Source organism: Lycium barbarum, chromosome 11, assembly GCF_019175385.1.
Source record: "Lycium barbarum isolate Lr01 chromosome 11, ASM1917538v2, whole genome shotgun sequence".
Classification (NCBI taxonomy): domain Eukaryota; kingdom Viridiplantae; phylum Streptophyta; class Magnoliopsida; order Solanales; family Solanaceae; genus Lycium; species Lycium barbarum.
Window position 1 is genome coordinate 51,159,274 of NC_083347.1, and position 19,044 is coordinate 51,178,317.

Here is a 19,044-nt window from a genome sequence, read left to right on the forward strand (position 1 = left end):
ATCTGGGCAGCATTCAGTGTTCTGCTTGCATAATAGATCGGGTGCATAATTTTATTGTGCCTCTGCCCAAGCACAACACCTATTGTGAAACCACTAGCATCACACATTAATTCGAAGGGTAGGGACTAGTCAACCGCAACAATAATAGGAGCAGTGGTGAGACGCTCTTTTAACTCCTCAAACGCCTTCCGACACTTATCATCAAACACAAACTTAGCCTCTTTTTCTAGAAGCTTGCACATCGGGTTAGCAATCTTGGAGAAATCCTTGATGAAGTGCCTGTAGAAACCAACATGTCCTAAGAAACTTCGGACACCTTTGACTGAGATAGGTGGTGGAAGTTTAGCAATCACATCAATTTTCGCTTGATCGACCTCAATTCCCTTTTCAGAGATTTTGTGACCCAGGACGATCCCTTCCTTCACCATAAAATGGCACTTATCCCAATAGCACGAGATTTGTCTCCTCACATCTTTTTAGCACTTGACCCAGATGGCCAAGAAAATCTTCAAACGAATCCCCCACAACAGAGAAGTCATCCATGAACACCTCCAAGAAATCCTCTACCATGTCAGAGAAGATTGACATCATGCACCTCTAAAAAGTGGCTGGTGCATTACAAAAACCAAAAGGCATCCTGATAAATGCAAACGTCCTACAAGGACAAGTAAAAGTAGTCTTCTCCTGATCTTCCAAAGCAATGTTGATCTGATTGTAGCCCGAATAACCATCAAGGAAGCAATAGTAGGAATTCCCTGCTAGCCTATCAAGCATTTGATTAATAAAAGGCATGGGGAAATGGTCCTTGCATGTGGCTGTGTTGAGCTTGCGATAATCCATGCAAATTCTCCATCCGGTTACAGTTCTAGTTGGGATCAACTCATTCTTTGCATTCGGCACCACAGTGATGCCGCCCTTCTTTAAGAACACATTGGACTGGCTCACCCATTTACTATCAGCAATTGGGTAAACCACTCCCGCATCCAACCATTTGATGATCTCTTCCTTGACGACCTCTTGCATATTCTCGTTCAGTCGCCTCTGATGCTCTACACTCGGCTATCCTCCTCCAACTGAATTTTGTGCTCACAGATCCCAGATGGAATATCTCGAATGTCTGCTATGGTCCAACCAATAGCATGCCTATACTCTCTGAACACCTCCAAAAGCTGTAAAATTTGCTCCTCAGGCAGTAGGGTTGAAACAATCACTGGCAATGTATTGTCCGGACCAAGGAACTCATACTTCAGATGTGATGGGAGCTGTTTAAGCTCCAACTTAGGTGGTTCAATGATCAAAGGCTTTGCTGGAGGAGTTGTTCTATTTTCCAGATCAAGATTTAGCTTATTTGGGTGGTATGAATATGCACCCAACCCAAAAAGTGAATTAACTGTCTCCACATAACCTTCCATGTCCTCATCATCGAAATTCACAAGAATACCAGCTAGAGCTTCACCCAAACTTTCTTCTTCCATCTTGAACACCACTACTTCATCAACAACATCGACTAAATCAATTACCAAAATACTCTCTTAAGCACTTGGTAACTTCATCCCCTTGCTAGCCTGAAAATTCACTTCTTCATCGTTGACTCGGAACTTGATTTCATTTTTCTCCGAATCCATCAGAGCTCCCCCTATAGCAAGGAAAGGTCTCCCCAGAATAATAGGAATGTCCCCATCAACAGCACAGTCAAGAATCACAAAATCAGCGGGCAACATAAACTCACCAACCCGCACAAGTACATCATTAACCACCCCAACAGGTCTTTTGATAGACCTATCAGCCATTTGTAACCTCATAGTAGTCGGCTTTGGCATCCCCAAACATGATTGTTTGTATATAGCAAGGGGAATCAAATTAATACTCACCCCATTATCACACAAAGCACGAGCAAAATCATAGTGTCCCACAGAACAAGGAATGGTGAACGCCCCAGGATCTCCCTTTTTCTGAACAGTCATAGTTGAAATGATGGAACTCACAGTGTGAGTCAAACTCACTGGTTCATGTTGCACTATCTTCTTCTTGGTCAGCAGATCCTTCATATATTTAGCAAAATCGGGCATCTCCTTAACAGCTTCCAAGAAGGAAAAATTAAGAGATAACTGCTTCAACTGATCATAAAACATGTCAAACTTAGCATCTTCCTTCTTCTTTACCAACCTTTGAGGAAAGAGTGGTTTAGATTTGAAAAGATGCGTCAAAGGGCAGAGAGCCCCTTTTACTGTCTGCTTGCCCATGTTATCAGCTTCCGTTACAATCTCTGGAATATCAGCAACCTTTTTGTCAGTAAGATTCTCTTCAACAATAGTGGGTGCTTCAGACTGCACCTCATTTTCTTCATCTGTCGGCTCAAGATCAATCACCTTCTCATCAGCCACTTGGAGTATTTTACCACTCCTAGAAGTGATGGCAAACACACGGTCTACACCACCTCCCCCATTCTTTGGATTTGGAATAGTGTCACTCGGAAGTCCTCCATTTTTAGGAGGGTGCTGCTCTCTAGAAATATCCCTCATCTGTGATTCAAGCTTCTAAATAGCCGTTGTATGGGAACCCATTGTCTCTGTCAGCCCAAATAAAGTCCTCTCAGACTTAGACTGATTGGCCAGAATCTTTTCAAGAATTGATTCAACCTTCGAACTACCTTGCTCTGTTGACTGCCCTTTCAGTGGTATATAAGGATTGGAACTCTTGTTCCCAAAATTGCTACTGTTGTTGTAGCTCCCTTGGTTCGCACGACCATAATTATTGTTGTAGTTCCCAGAGTTGTTATAAGCAACTTAACCTTGCTGAGGTCTCCATTGATTCTGATTCTGATAACCACCTTGGTAGTTCTGTCATTGGTAACCCCCTTGAGAATTATTAACATAATTAGTATCTTCAACCTGCATAGGGGCCCCTCATGGAACAAACCATCTTGAGTATGGTACATCCCTTTTGGTAAAATTGTATCATCCTCACAAACATTTACCTTCTTGATCTGGGATTCATTAAACTTCTTCGTTAGCAAGGAAATATTTGTTGCAAGTTTTTCCAATGTTTGCCGGATATATTGATTCTCCTTTACTATATTCTGGATCATAGCACTACCAAACGGTACCACATCAGCATTGTTTGAGTGCCAAGCCTGATTATGAGTCGTCAGCTTGTTAGGTATATTGGTCACTCGTCGATAAGATTAGTTCATGAAACAACCATCAACCGCATTATTAAAAACTGACTGCGTCACCGGATCTAGCCCTCGGTAGAACTTCTCCATTAGTATGTGATCCGGAAAACCATGATTTGGGCTCTTCTGCAAATCCTCCTTGAATCTCTCCCAGGCTTCATATAGTTGTTCCCCCGGTCGCTGCTTAAATTCATAGATCTTGTCACGAATTTCAGCTTTCTTGCTAGGGGGGGTACAATTTTGTGAGAAAAGCAGTCACCATCTCTGCCCATGAAGTAATCGAATTTCGGGGCAGCTTCTCAAATCATGTTCTTGCCTCTCCAGTTTAGGAATATTTGAATAACCTCAACCGAATAGCATCTTTTGGAACGTTGTTCTGGATGTGATTAGCATACACATTCACAAAATTCTGCAAATGACGTTGAGGGTCATTCTTGGTAGAGTTCCAAAAGTATCCCTCAAGCTTCAATAACGGGTATAGTGAGGAGTCAATTTTCACAGTAGCAGCTCCAACTCAAGGCTGAACAATAGCAGATGCATAGTCCTCCTCCGAAACAAGATCAGCGAAAATATTCTCATCATCTGATTCATTCACCTGATTGTTCAACTTATTCCCCTGGTAACCTGCACGTTGATTTTGCTGATTCTGATTCATGTTCACGTTGTTTACACAGAGTAGCAAACAAGATGTGATGGAATAAGCAAAAGACTTCAATCAAAGCAAACACAATTTAGTAATTTAAAAAATTGTATTCCCCGGCAACGACGCCAAAATTTGATACACTCAAATTACACCTATAACTGGTATAACGCGGACGTTGTCAAATATAGGTAACCCAACAAGGTTGGGGTCAAATCTCACAGGGAATATGGCGTCAAGAGGTTACTAAGGTCATAGGATGCTAAGTTTAGGTCTAATGTCTTAATCCGATGATTTTGGTAATAGTTGGTTTTTCTATGACTATTTGCTATCTACTTGCTTTGGTGGAAATTTATGGTAAAAGAAACTAAGCTTGTGTCCCCGTTAGATAGAGTGTATGATCATGGGTATTAATCTTGATATACTTCTAATGGATCATTATATGAATGCACTTAATCTCTTTATGAATCTCTATTATTTCCCAATAAATAAAGATTATCTCTTTCTGTGATTTTCCCAAATATAATAAAGTAACTAAGTAACTGTGAAGAACGATTAATCATGCCAAGTAAATTCTTCCTATTCCTAAGTGAATTTATTAAACAAAGTTTAAAGCTTTGAGTCCTTGTTATTTATTCTTACCAACCCTAATTATTTTCCTAAATAAATCAAGGTTTATGACTTTAATCAATGTTTGCAACCATTATTATGAATGAAGAATGAAGAATAAATAAACCCTAATAATCCATTATGTTTATATCAATCACAACCCAATCACAAAAACACCCATCATTGGGTTCACAACCCTAGTAAGAGAATTTAGCTACTCCTGACAAAGAACAAGAAATAAGAAATTGAAAAATTCCTAATTGCTTACTTTGGAAGAAAAGAGGAATTGATAATACTTGAATTGATGTTTGAACCTTCAAAAACTAGAGAGTATTTAATGTTCTAAGCCAAAAATCAAAATATAATAACTCATCCGTATTAAAACCCTACAATGGACTTTTTATAGGTTTCAAAAACGTAAAAGTACAGAATTTGCACTTAAGTCCCAGGCGGTACTTATACGGTCCGTACAACTTTTCACGGACCGTATAAGACTTATACAACCTTTATCCAGGTGTCTGCAGAGAATAATATGAACTAGCCTTCCACGGTTCATATAATGTTATACAGCTCGTACAATCCTGCCCGTGAAGCATCTTCCAACATCGTCGCATCTACTTATACGGCTCGCCCAATATTGTACGGTCCGTATAAATGTTCATGGTTCAGCATCTATCAACTGTGACATTGTGTTACGTTGCCACCTTTTGTACGACTAGAAATACGGTCCGTGCAACTTTCTACGGACCGTGAAAATCAAGCTTCAATGCAACTTTTCTGTAACTTCTACTTCTTGAACCCGAACTTCCCAATTTACCTGAAACATGTCAAAAACACATCAAAACAGCACATACTTACCTAAAAATATGTAAAACTTCTCGTAAAAGAGTATCAAATGTGCCATAATGTCTCGGTATATCAGTAGTCTCAGTTTTGTCTTTGCTTGCCTTTATCTGATCATCAACTGCTTTAGTCTTTCCATTCTTTGTTGCATGTTTGCTTTGATATGACTTTCCTTTATTTGTACCAGGATAAGTCAACACTTTGCCACTAGATAAAACCTTTGGCATATACTTCTGAACTGGTCTATTCCACCCATAGTGTCTCCAATATCATTGTCGATTATAAACCTTTTCGGGCTCCTTTTGGGTCTCCTCTACCTCTACTTTGTCTTCAACTTTGTCTAACTCTATTCTTTGAATCTAGTTTAGGATGTAACACTCTACAATCATCCTTAGAGTGTCCTTGTAGTTTACATTCAGTACAATAACCAGGAAGATAATCATATTGAATTTTCACTTTAACTTCTCTACACTCCTTTTTCTCTTCATCTTTAATCTCTATCATCACAAACTTGGGATGATTAGCCAATAAATCCACCTGAACTTTGACCCTTGCACAATTTTGTTTTTTCTTATTAATGGTAGCCAAATCAGGTTGCAAAGTTGCAAAGTTCCAATAGTTGAAGCTAATGTAAATAAAGCTTCTTTAACAAAAAACGTCGGCAACAAGTTTAGGAAGGAAATCCAAGCCATAGCAATGGATGTTTCTTCATCAATCTTAAGTTTGAATCATAAATCAATCATCTCATTTGATAAGAAAAACCATCTTTTTATTTAAACCAAAAAACACAAGTTGAAGATATCTTAATGAAATCCTTTAGTAAATTGCATCAAATCAACACATGCCTATTCCTAAAGAACCCTACCTTACAACCATCCTTTGCTCCACATTGTTCAGGAATGATATTTCTCAATTCTTCCATTTCGGCCATCCATATGAGAATTTACCAACAATATAGCATATTGTAAGTTCTCAATAATCCCTATTCTTTCAACTTCAGACCACAACCACTTTACATATGGTTTTCCTTCTACATATTGAACCTTTTTCAGCGGAATAGGATCACATGTAATCATAGAAGTCGACTCATTAACGTTAAGAACTATTTGAGCAAAATTGGCTGAAGGATTATCTGCTACATGTGGGACAGCAAGGGTGGTATCGGTAGATTTTGTGTTAGGGAGGAGTGGGAAATCATCCAAGAGGGTGGTGGTCAAAGGCTGGTCAGCCTCCATTGACCGCTGACCAGTGACCAGTGACCAGTAGTGGCATTAGGTTTATACTAGGTTTAGGGTTTGCATTGGTGAGGAGAGAGAAAAGAGCATGGAATATTGGAGATGCAGAAAGGTGAGCCTTAATATACCTTGTTGTCTCCTTAACTACGTAATGCTTATCCTCCCAAGCTTTTAAATCTACATTCACGAAGATTAATACTAGAGTTAAGCCTTGCAAACTCTCATAAGGTCAAACTACAGTAATTAGCTAGCGGAAATTGGGCAGCAGTTCCCTCTATTTCATCTACTTCCACCAAACTCCAAAGCAACTCAGACAACAATAACAATGTCAACAATAACATAATCAAGATATTTCATTCAAATTAAACTTAATTCAATCCAAAATTCCCTTTCAAACTCAGCACAAAGCCATCATCTTTAACTTAATACCTTGTGACTTCTCTACTATGATTCTTTTCCTTTTTAAGACTTGCTAAACCTTTGACTCACTCAATCATAAGAAATAAGATGAATAACATACCTTATACTAGAAGAACTTCACCTCTCTGAAATCCTTCCAAGACCAAGTTCACTACAACATTACATAGAAGTAAGAACAATCATTTTCCATTAATTAGCTTGGGGCTTTGGAGTTTGGTCTTATCTTGTGATGGTGTGGAATGTTTTGGAATGATGGAGAACCTTCAAGAACACTCTTATAATATGGAGAGAGAAGTGTGGAAAGTTAATATATGAAATGGGACTTTTGAGGACTCTAAAATGGGTTTAAAACCGCCCCTCCGTCTCTGCTTAAGGTGGAGATGTGGCCCAGAAAGTTGCAACTTGCGGCCGCATCTCTCCCCCACTCCTTGGCAGTGAGCTGCCTGAATTATGGGAGCTTTCGAGCAGTTTAGTGCATATCAAACTCAACTTGCGGTCGCAAACTGCCCAAAATCCCCACTTTTCGCGAAAATGCATTCTTTTCGATTCGTTTGACCACCAATCCTTATGGACCTCCTTAACACTTATGAAACCTCTCATAAACCATATAAGAATACCTATAACTCCCTCTCAAGTTAATGCTAAACAATGTATGGCACAAATGATGCAAAATCTTCCAAAACATGACACCAATTCTAACCTTCAACGAACTTGCTTCTGCCGATTCATTTAACTCTGAAATCTTAAGGTACATACTTAAAATTTGTTAGCTATCTTCCTTAACTTCTTAAGGGCTTCATCTCCACTTTGGGCTTACGTTAGTTTACTTATAATGCAAACGAAGTGAAATTTTCTAAGGTGTAACATCCTTCCCCCCTTAGGAATATTCGTCCTCGAATGTTAGACTCTTTAGGGTCTTAAATTTTTTTTTGCAGAGTTTCCCCTATAAGTATACTGCTACCATCCTATCAAAACAACCAAAAATATACAACGCCTCACAGGCTGACAACAAACAATAACATTAATGGCCCCACACGACCAAGAAACCATAAAAAGAAAACATCACGCACTTGAAGACAATGGTGTCTCTGTCTGGACCTCCGCTGGGAGTGAAAATAAATGCGGATACCTAGATTTCATATCTTCTTCAGCCTCCCAAGTCATTTCCTCAATATTCCTGTTCCTCTAAAGGACTTTAATTGATGCTACATCATTATTCCTCGATCTTCGAACTTGTCTGTCTAGAATGGCAATGGGAACCCCCTCATACGATAGTTGCTCGGTGACCTGAACATCATCTATGGGTATAATTCTGAAAGGATCTCCAATACACTTACGAAGCATCGACACATGGAAAACTGGATAAACTGACTCCAAGTCTGAAGGTAGATATAACTCGTAGGCCACCTGGCCCACTTTGCGTACAATCTTGTAAGGACCAATGTACCGAGGAATAATCTTACCTTTTTTCGAAATCTCATAACACCTTTCATAGGTGATACCTTTAGGAATACCCAATCATCAACCAGAAATTCTAAATCGCGTCGGCGATTATCCGCATAAGACTTCTGACGATTCTGGGCTGTCAATAAGCGATCCTGAATAAGTTTGACTTTCTCCACTGCTTGTTGGATCAAGTCTGACCCTACTAGATTAGTCTCCCCTACTTCGAACCATTCAATTGGTGATCCACACTTCCGCCCATGTAAAGCATTATACGGGGCCATTTGTATATTGGAATTATAACTGTTATTGTACACGAACTCAATAAGCGGAAAATGATCACCCCAACTACCTCTAAAGTCTAGTACACATGCCCGTGGCATATCCTCAAGATTCTAAATAGTACGCTAAGCCTGTCCATCTATTTGAGGATGAAATGCTGTGTTGAGGCTCACTTGAGTCCCCAAATCCATTTGGAAAGACATCCAGAAACTAGCTATAAACTGCGCACCCCTGTCAGAGATAATGGATACTGAAACACCATGGAGTCATACTATCTCCTTGATATAAAGCTTTGCATACTCATCAACTGAGTATGTAGTTCTGATAGGCAAAAATTGAGCTGATTTTGTAAGTCTATCAACAATTACCCATAAGGAATCAAAATTACACTGAGAACGAGGCAAGCCTGCAATGAAATTCATATTAATTACTAACCATTTCCAAGTCGGAATCTCAATAGCTTGCAATAATTCACCAGGCTTCTGATGCTCAATCTTCACCTGTTGGGAATTAGGACATTGAGCTGCGAATTCTGCTATGTCTTTCTTCATTCCATCGCACCTATAAACTGCCTTAATATCATGATACCACTTCATCATTCCCGGATGAATATAATAACGGGAATAATGATTCTCTCCCAAAATCTGGCGACGTAATCCTGCAACATCAAGAACACATAGTTTGCCTCGATATCTGAGAACTCTATCCGCAAAAATCTCGAAGGGTGACTATTTCTTTTGAGGAAATGTATCTCTGTAATGAACTAACAAGGATCCTGATATGATCCTACTTAGCACACTTCATTTTAAGACGTACATTCAAGGACGAAATATGAGTCTTCAAGCTTTACAAGCTACATGGAAGATGAGGAAGTCATTTGAGGCCTTTGAAGGCTCCTACAAGCCACACAAGATGGCTTATGATGTGTGGAAGGTGGCTTGGGAGTTGATTGAAGGAGAAACTACTCGAAAGGGGACCAAATGCGCAAAGTGGCCAAACGTGCAAATAGGGACATTTCTGCAAATTGGCTACACTTGCAAAACATGGACAAGATCGGGAGTTGGATATTTGTACAAGGAAGGTTATGCTTGCAAGAAGGCCATGCATGCAAGGTTGATTAAAGGTCCATCTATGCAAGGAGGGACGTGTTTGGCCATTGAAGACCAATTCTTGAATTGAAGACTACACTAAAAAGACTAGCCAAACAGGGCCCTTACTTCATTAAGGGTAGCATTGTAATTTCCTATTAGTCTTCTTTACTTAGCTTCTATATATAGCTTGTCTTTCATTTCATTACTTAGATTTTGATCATGAATATTTGAGTGATGATAGGATTATCATAGTTTGTTTTGCTAGGGTTTAGCTTAGTTTAGTAAATTTAATGGTGGATTCCATTATTGGTTTGTGAACCTTTTATGTCCATTGATATTCATGAAGAGATTTCCATTTGTGGATTCAAATCGAATCTCTTACCTTGAGTGTCAAATAGTAGTTGTTCTTTTAGGATCAGATTCAATTGGAAGGGTCTAAGTTTAATATACTTAGGTTTGTCCATAAATTTGCCCTAATTAGGTCATGCTTTTATCCTCTATTCCTCTGTTACATCCCGTATTTTCATGCATTGGAAAGCATACGAGTTAAATGGAATTAGTAACGGAAACGAGGTTATGCCCCAAGCTTATAGGTGGTTAGAGTGATGGTACAGATATGTTGTAAATATTCCAAGATAAACAAATCGAAGAAAATAAGTTTCGTCGAGGTTTGAAATTTATTTGAATGAAATACGGTCCAAGCTATAATACACCATTTGTTTTTATCTAGGAAATTGGACCGTCCAACATGACTAAATTTACTCGATCCTAGAGAATTTTGATCATATTCAAGCTTGAAAATCAAGAACTCGGTGTATACAAGGAATGAAGTCCCGAAATGATTTAAGATGAAAAAACGTGACGAAGATAATTGTAAATAATATTTTATGTGTGGTAAATGAGGCTATGGACTAGTGCTATGTCACATGATAATGACAATGAATATATGAAGGGTATTAGAAATGATTACTATTTAAGTGAATTGTGATCAAGAAATTAGTTATGCGTGGAATTGCTTAAATTGAAAATGGTAGTAGAAATAAATTAATTAAGATTATCGGATAAATATTACGATGATAAAATCCACATGTGTCATTGATAAGTGGGCAACATGTGGACTAATATGCATGCACATAAAACATAGATGTGTCACCATGGGACAAGGGGACTAGTGACTAAGCACCACTTAGTACATTTGGTGGCATCTTTTGGTGGAAGATAATTATGGAAAGGTGAGGGAAGGGTGTGCAGCCCACATATAATCAAAAGAGTAACTTGTATATGTATTTGTGTATCATTTTCTTTGAGAAGGGATTTGGTAAAAGGAAACAAAAACGTAAGCAGCACATATACTTTATTGGCAAATGATAATTCATTTTTTCCCTTAGTAGTAGCAGAGTTCTTCCTACATCATGGAGGAAAAAAATGTAATCCTTCTCAAAGAACAACGTACGGGTTTTACGTACCGCTTCAATTTCGGTGTTCCGTTCTTGTTGTGTTATTGAATCCGGGTTTTTTTTGAAGTGAAGTAAGGTGGAAGAAGAATATTTTCTTGGCACATAAGGTAAGAATCCTCCTCTCCTAGATATTTTTAAATTCATCTATCTCGGCCATAGCTAAATTGAGGGGATTGATGAAATAAACACGAACTTGTGAATAGAATCGTCATTTGGAAAGAGTTGAGTTTGTGGGCTGTGTTCTTGTTATAATCATATGATATAAGGCTAGAATTTGTAGTAAATGACCTCCTTATCATGTTGAGAATGTTATTAAGTTAAGAAAGGAACATACAAAAGGTGATATGGGTTGTACAGATCCTAATTCGAGCTTGTCGCTCGTTATAAAGTATTATGAAGTCATGATGGATATATATGTTGTATTGTTGAGATTTATATTTGTTGTTTGGGTTGTTGTTGTAATATATGGAATTGGGAGATACTAGAGATATAGGGGAGATGCTGCCCATTTAGATTTAGGATCAAGTTATGAATTGATATACACGATATACGAAAGCCATCTAAAGTCATATACGTTTGGCATATTAATTGTGGAAAGTTTGTGGTTGAGTTGATTGGACGACATGAGGTATGTTAAGGCTATCCCTTTCTTTCACTTTGGCATGATCCTTATCATATGAACGAACATAGTGAGAAAGCGAGTTCCAACGACTTTACTCTTAGATAGTGTAGAGATATTTGTATCCTTGGCCTCCTATGTTTTATGTCCATAACTCCCAGAGACTTATCATTCTAGCTTCTTATGTCACCAGGGGAGTTTAGAGTATCCTTTTCCGAGTTTTACATGCATTTATATATATTATATTATATATGGATCAGGCCGTATGTTCCTCGGCACTATTATATTATATATGGATTGGGTCGTACGTTCCTCGACACTATTATATTATATATGGATCGGGCCGTACGCTCCTCGGCACTATTATATTATATATGAATCGGGCCGTACGTTCCTCGACACTATTATATAGATGGATCGGGCCGTACGTTCCTCGGCACAATTATATTATATATGGATCGGGCCGTACATTCCTCGACACTATTATATTATATATGGATGGGGCTGAACGTTCCACAACACTATCAATTATATTATAACCTATGCCTATCATACGCCACAGAGTCAGTTTCAGTCATATCGAGTTACACAGATATTCTCAGATGTTAGCCACAGATGAATTCAAATATTGAGACTGGTTTTCATGATTTATCTGTACTTGATGTTCTTATGCCTTACATACTCGGTCCATTGTTCGTACTGACGTCCCTTTGCCTGGGGGCGATGTGTTCATGCCACACAGTCCCAGATTGTTTTGCAGGTAAAAGTATTCAGCTAGGATGGTTGGCTATCAGCTGGGATTGGCAAACTCCATTTTCTTCCTGGAGCAGTGCCGAGTCATTATGGTTATCATATGTGTGTATGGGTATGTCGGGGCCCTGTCCCGACTCATATGATTCAGGTGTTTACTCTTAGAGACTTTGCAGACCGTGTCCTGTGGTTAGTATGTCGAGATGTCATGTGTTGAGTAAAGCGACCATGTAGGACGATATGTCAGTTTGACTTACTCAGTTTTTGATTAATTGGGTATCGTTCGCAAATTTCTATGGTTTGATTGAAAGTACTTTATTATATTTCCAAAAAAAAAAATTATATGTCCAGTTGCATTATGTGAATGCCAGATGGTTCGCTCAACTCTAAGTAAGAGTTAGGTGCCCATCATGCCCTGATGGGATTAGGGTGTGACATCCTCATCCCTTTTTCTTCGTATCTTTAAATTCCACGTTTTGGATTGACTTGGTTCTTCCCCAATTTGATTTGTATCATTTTGTATTAGAGCATAGGTTAAGAGATTGTTCCTACAATTTCTAATCCTAGGCTCAAAATCTAAAAATCACAAAAAGTAAAAATCCAAAGAAAATTCGAAAATTGATTTTGTGGTTTGATTTTGTTGTATTTGAGGTTGGATTTGAGCTTATTGAGGTGAGAACTAGCTAGATACAAAGTTTGAAGCTATTTGGTTGATGTTTGAGTCAATCACCATTGTTGACCTTGAAGAACTTGAAGAACTCAAAAGTGGGTTTGGTGATTGAGTTGAAATTGAAGCTAATTAGTTTGTGGGCTTTGTTCTCCAAATCAAAGGGATCTTAGATCTGAAATTTGAGACAAAAACGAGTTGATTTGGGGTACATTGAAAATTTGAATGTTCTTGGTGTTTTTGAAGATCTTCATATCTTCATAAGGAAGAAGATGACCAAAGGGTGCATTTGATCCAAAATTATTTTCCCAAAGTGGTCAAAAGGTGTTTTTCAACCCTAAAAGGGAAAACATTAGGTTGTGTGGGTCCAACAAGTAAAAAAGAGGCCAACAAAACCCAGCCAAAGTTCGTATATGACGAACAAGATGTTATTCCAAAAGGCCATATACAGTCCAATTTCATGGACCGTATACAATTGACAGACCGTATATTGAGGACATAAAATTGCACCCAACAACATAGGACACTGTTAAGGATCTACAGATACAATTTGACAGACTGTATTTACTATACGGACCGTATAAAGCCCACCGTAGATTGAGTACGATTTTACGAGCTTACTGTTCTTGATATACGTTGAGTACATACAGACCGTATAAAATAAACGGCCCATACAATTCCCACCGTAAATTGGAGCTACCATTCACAAGCTACTGTTGCTAATATACGGTCCTATTGACGGACCGTATATCACACATTTCCAACCATATAAATGGTATTTCAACTGTAATTCTTGGTTTGATTCCTTTCACTTTCATCTCATTCTCAAGCCTCAAATCTTGTTCTTAATTCATTTCAATTCCAAAAATTTTGTTGGGATTGTTTGTTGGTTTTGTGTCCCTAATCCATTGGTAGGGAGAAAAAATAAAAAAATGAGCTTAGAAATTTAAAAAATTTCATTATTTCAAATTGATACCTTAGATCAATTAGGGCTTCACGGTCGTGTTTTCAAGTTATCACCTACCCGGGCCCAAAATTTTATTTCTTTCCCGATTTTAGCATTTTGTTTTCTTGTATTCTTCAACTAGTGTGCATTTAGTAATTGTTCTACTTGTGTATGCAAGTTCTTGAGTCCGTCTTTCGTTCGTGCCAATTCTTTTCAAGCTTTTCTCGTTTTGATATCGTCGAATCTTCTTGGCTCAAGTCCTTTTGCGTTATCGAGTCGTCCGTCTTTCGATTAACAAGAATCTATTCCTCCACAAAGGTTAGCAATCTTGTGAATTGATTTAGATTAAAAGGGTTCTTGACCAACCTTGGAAGAAGCTTAGGTTGAGAGGTAAGTTTGAGTGCAAATACGAGTGATGTGAGGAGCTTTTGCTACTAATCTTGTTTGCTCGTTTTGTAGGTACACAAAGAGGAGACATAAGGAGAAGGAGATATAAGGATGTTATCCATAGCTTCCAAGTCTTGTGGAGATGATTTTGAAGGTTATGCCTCTAGCAATGGAAGGTATGACTATAAGGGTGACGGAGGCTATAAGGGAGATGACATGGGATATGAGCATCACTATTCTTACAATGAATATAATGGTGATGGTGCCCATGAGTCGTATGAGGAACATGGTCGATATGATCATAACTTGTATGAGGGTGAAGAATACTACTCCAAGGGCAATTGTGAGGCAACACCTCATGAGGCTTATGAAGAAAAAGAAGTAGATGAGTATGAAGAAGGGTCCTATGGTGGATACGAGCATGAAGAGTCTCATTCTACACACCATGGACATGGAGGTGAGTTGAGGTATGCTCCTTCCTCACCCTTTCGATATGAACCACTTGATAAGAACTTGCAAGAATGGGAAGAATGTGGTGATTATGAGCCATTAGGCTATGCGCTTTGTGGTGAATATACTTGTGAAGATAGTAGGATTGAACAAAACTCTTATGCGGGATCTTCTAGTAGATATTCACATACATCGGTTTGTGATGCTTCCTATTCCAGGAAAAAAGGTATAAGTGTGTGGATTGGGCCGAGTAGGAGTCCGCCTAGAAAGAGAAGAGAGTATACATGTCCTCCTTCAAGAAACACAAGGGCATATAATTCTTACCCTAATCCGGAGGCACCGAATTCCCAAAATGGTTATGATATGGAGGGTCGGAGAAGACAAGTGTTGAGGGGAGGTGGCCAGCATTTTGGCCATGGAAATTATTATGGCGGGTACTCAAATTCAACATCTTATCCTACTCCAAGGAATACAATAAATCATTACTCTTATCCTAATCTGACGTTACTATATTCTCAAAGTGGTTATATTTGGAAGGTAGGGGAGGAGTGATGATAGGTGAAGGAAGTAGGAGGAATGAGGGGCCTCAAGAGAGGAATGAACCCAAACAAGAAACAAGCACAAGTGGTGGGTTCAAGGAGATAAGCGAAGACTTCAAGTGCATAGGAGATAATATAAAAGGGGCAAAAGAAAACCTCAAGGAAATGACAGAGCTAGTACTCCAAATGCAAGAACAAGTCCACAAGGCCCAACAAATTGAGAGAGAAAAGATTGAGAGAAGTAAGGGAGTGAAAAGTGACAACTCTAGAGTGGAAAAAGGAGAGTTTGTGAGGAGTGATGTAAGGGAGTTGTCACAACCCCATTCTAACCCTTGTAACTTTTCTTTCTTCTCTAGTTGTTTGACCAATAGTGTAGGTATTCTTGGAAGCAAACCGAATGTTGAGCCTCAAACTTTGAAAGTTCAAGAGGTAGTTGAGAGCTTCCCGAAGGAGCAAATGGGCTCCCAAGTTGAGAACCACAGTAAAGAAGATACTTTGTGTGCACTTCAAGGTAAAATAGCTAATCTTGACACTCCAACTCTTGTGACTGAGCATGTTGACTTGAGTGTGAGTGATAGCTTAGCCTTATGTAAGCTTAATGAATCTTTACCCTGTGTTGAGCTTAGATCTTCGTTGATGGTTGACAACGTAGTTGATACGGGTGATCCAACACTAGTTGATCCTATTGATGACCATCTTGATTCTTCTTGTGAGATCAATTTGTGTCTGTTAATACATTGTCATGTGATATTATAGGACACTCACTAGTTGATCCTAGCGATGACCGAATTGATTCTTCTAGCAAGATCGATTTGCGTCCAACTAGTGTGGTTACTTGTGTTGATCAATTTGTTTGCTATGAAAATCCACTATTCGAGGAACCTTGTGATGTGCTTAATGACCCTCAATTTAGTGATGACGTTGATATAATTGATCATGTGAATGGTTATGTACCTAGTGGGAAGTTTGGTAATGTTGAGCATTTGGTTTCTCTTGGAGACTATAATGTGATATGTAACCCACTATGGAATGATGACACTCTTTCCCATGATGGGGATCTTCCTTTGAAGGATTGTATTCCATTTGTGGGGAAGGAAAGTGTTACAAAGAAGGTTATTATTGTCTAGAAATTGGAAATTCTTCCTTTCATGTTCAACTTCCTAATAGCCTATTGAATGATCTTATTCTTGAACCTAATAGTGAGGCTACATTGGGGGATGACATAGATAAGGAAGTTGTCTTAAGTGATACCCTTCTTTATTACTTATTTGCATATGATGACATTCTTGAGCCTATGGAGAGTGCATCTTAGGTGGGAGAAGGCTCTTATGATCTAGCCGATTGTATTCTTGACCATAATAGGTAGATGTTCTTCCCATTTGATCCAGGTGATACCTTGTGTGATTTAGGGACACTATCTTGGAAGAGTCCTTGCTTAAATATTGAATTTTCATGGTGCTTCATGTCAAATAGAACCAATGTAGTATTACATGCTTCATATTTTGCATTCATTGGTTTTATTACTTTACCCTTATGTCATGAACCTTGGAGGAAGCAAATTCTTGATAACTCATGTGTGCACTTGTTAGTCATGATTGCTATAGATGTGTGGTTGTATCACAAATTTGTCCATCCTTGGCATGTAGGTGTGGTTGTTACTTTGTGTGCTAACCCTCAATCCTTGAGGAGTATGTTTTCGTATGTCTTCCCATGGGTTTTTCTAGGTTCGGATTCGAGGACGAATCCTTTTAAAGAAGGGGAGAATGATATGATCCTACTTAGCACACTTCATTTCAAGACGTACATTCAAGGACGAGATATGAGACTTCAAGCTCTACAGGCTACATGGAAGATGAGGAAGTCGTTTGAGGCCTTTTGAGGCTCCTACAAGCCACACAAGATGGCTTATGATGTGTGGAAGGTGGCTTGGGAGTTGATTGAAGGAGAAGCTACTCGAAAAGGGACCAAATGCGCAAAGTGGCCAAACGTGCAAATAGGGACATTTCTGCAAATTGGCTACACTTGCAAAACTTGGACATGATTCGGAGTTGGCTATTTGTACAAGGAAGGTTATGCTTGCAAGAAGGCCATGCATGCAAGGTTGATTAGAGGGCCATCTATGCAAGGAGGGACGTGTTTGGCCATTGAAGGCCAATTATTGAATTGAAGACTACACTACGAAAACTAGCCAAACAGGGCCGTTACTTCATTAAGGGTAGCATTGTAATTGCCTATTAGTCTTCTTTACTTAGCTTATATATATAGCTTGTCCTTCATTTCATTACTTAGATTTTGATCATGAATATTTGAGTAATGAAAGGATTATCATAGTTTGTTTAGCTAGGGTTTAGCTCAGTTTAGTAAATTTAATGGTGGATTCCATTGTTGGTTTGTGAACCTTTTATGTCCATTGATATTCATGAAGAGATTGCCATTTTTGGATTCAAATCGAATCTCTTGTCTTGAGTGTCAAATAGTAGTGGTTCTTTCAGGATCAGATTCAATTGGAAGGGTCTAGTTTAATATACATAGGTTTGTCCATAAATTCGCCCTAATTGGGTCTTGCTTTTATCCTCTATTCCTCATCCCCTTTTCTTCGTATCTTTAAATTCCGCATTTTGGATTGAATTGGTTCTTCCCCAATTCGATTCGTATCAGATCCTCATACAAGCGCTCTTTAACCTCAACTACTAAAGATGAGACTGCTGAATCTTGAATAGTAACTCCAGGATCGCCCGAGTCCAATAATCGAACTCTTACGATAGCTAACTGCTGAAGCTCAAGAACTAACTCCCTTTTCTCTGGCTGAACATCACATAAGCTACCCATGGATCTACGACTCAGGGCATCGGCTGCTACGTTTGCCTTCCCGGGGTGAAATAAAATGCTAATATCATAATCTTTCAATAGCTCCAACCGTCGCCTTTGACGCCAATTCCTTTTGCTTGAAAATATATTGGAGACTCTTATAGTCTGTATAGATATCAACATAGACGTCATACAAATAGTGCCTCCACATCTTCAATGCATAAATCACCATAGCTAATTCTATATCATAGGTCGGGTAGTTCTTCTCGTGTTTTCACAACTGCCTTGAAGCATACGCTATAACCTTGCCATGCTGCATCAACACACAACCTAGTCCAACACCTGAAGCATCACAATAGATACATAGCCTACCAATCCCTCTGGAAGTGTCTGAACCGGGGCCGAAGTCAATCTATTCATCAACTCCTGTAAACTGCGCTCACAAGCATCCGTCCGTTGAAACTTAGCTGATTTCTAAGTCAGCTTCGTCAGTTGTGCAGAAATGCAAGAAAAAACCTCTACAAATCTCCTGTAGTAACCTACCAAGCCTAGAAAACTACGAACTTCCGTAGGTGTTGTAGGTCTCGGCCAAGTCTTCATATCTTCAATCTTCTGGGTATCCATCTGAATGCCATCACCTGAAATAATGTTCCCCAAAAAAGTCACTGAATTCAACCAGAACT

At 38.8% G+C, this 19,044-nt stretch overlaps 1 non-coding gene across 1 annotated transcript; it reads left to right on the forward strand.

Moving 5' to 3' along the window:
- The first annotated feature begins 3,281 nt into the window (after positions 1-3,281).
- Positions 3,282-3,387, forward strand: LOC132620594 (small nucleolar RNA R71). The gene has a single exon (XR_009575035.1). It is a non-coding gene; the product is annotated as a small nucleolar RNA R71 (small nucleolar RNA).
- The last annotated feature ends 15,657 nt before the right edge of the window (positions 3,388-19,044 follow it).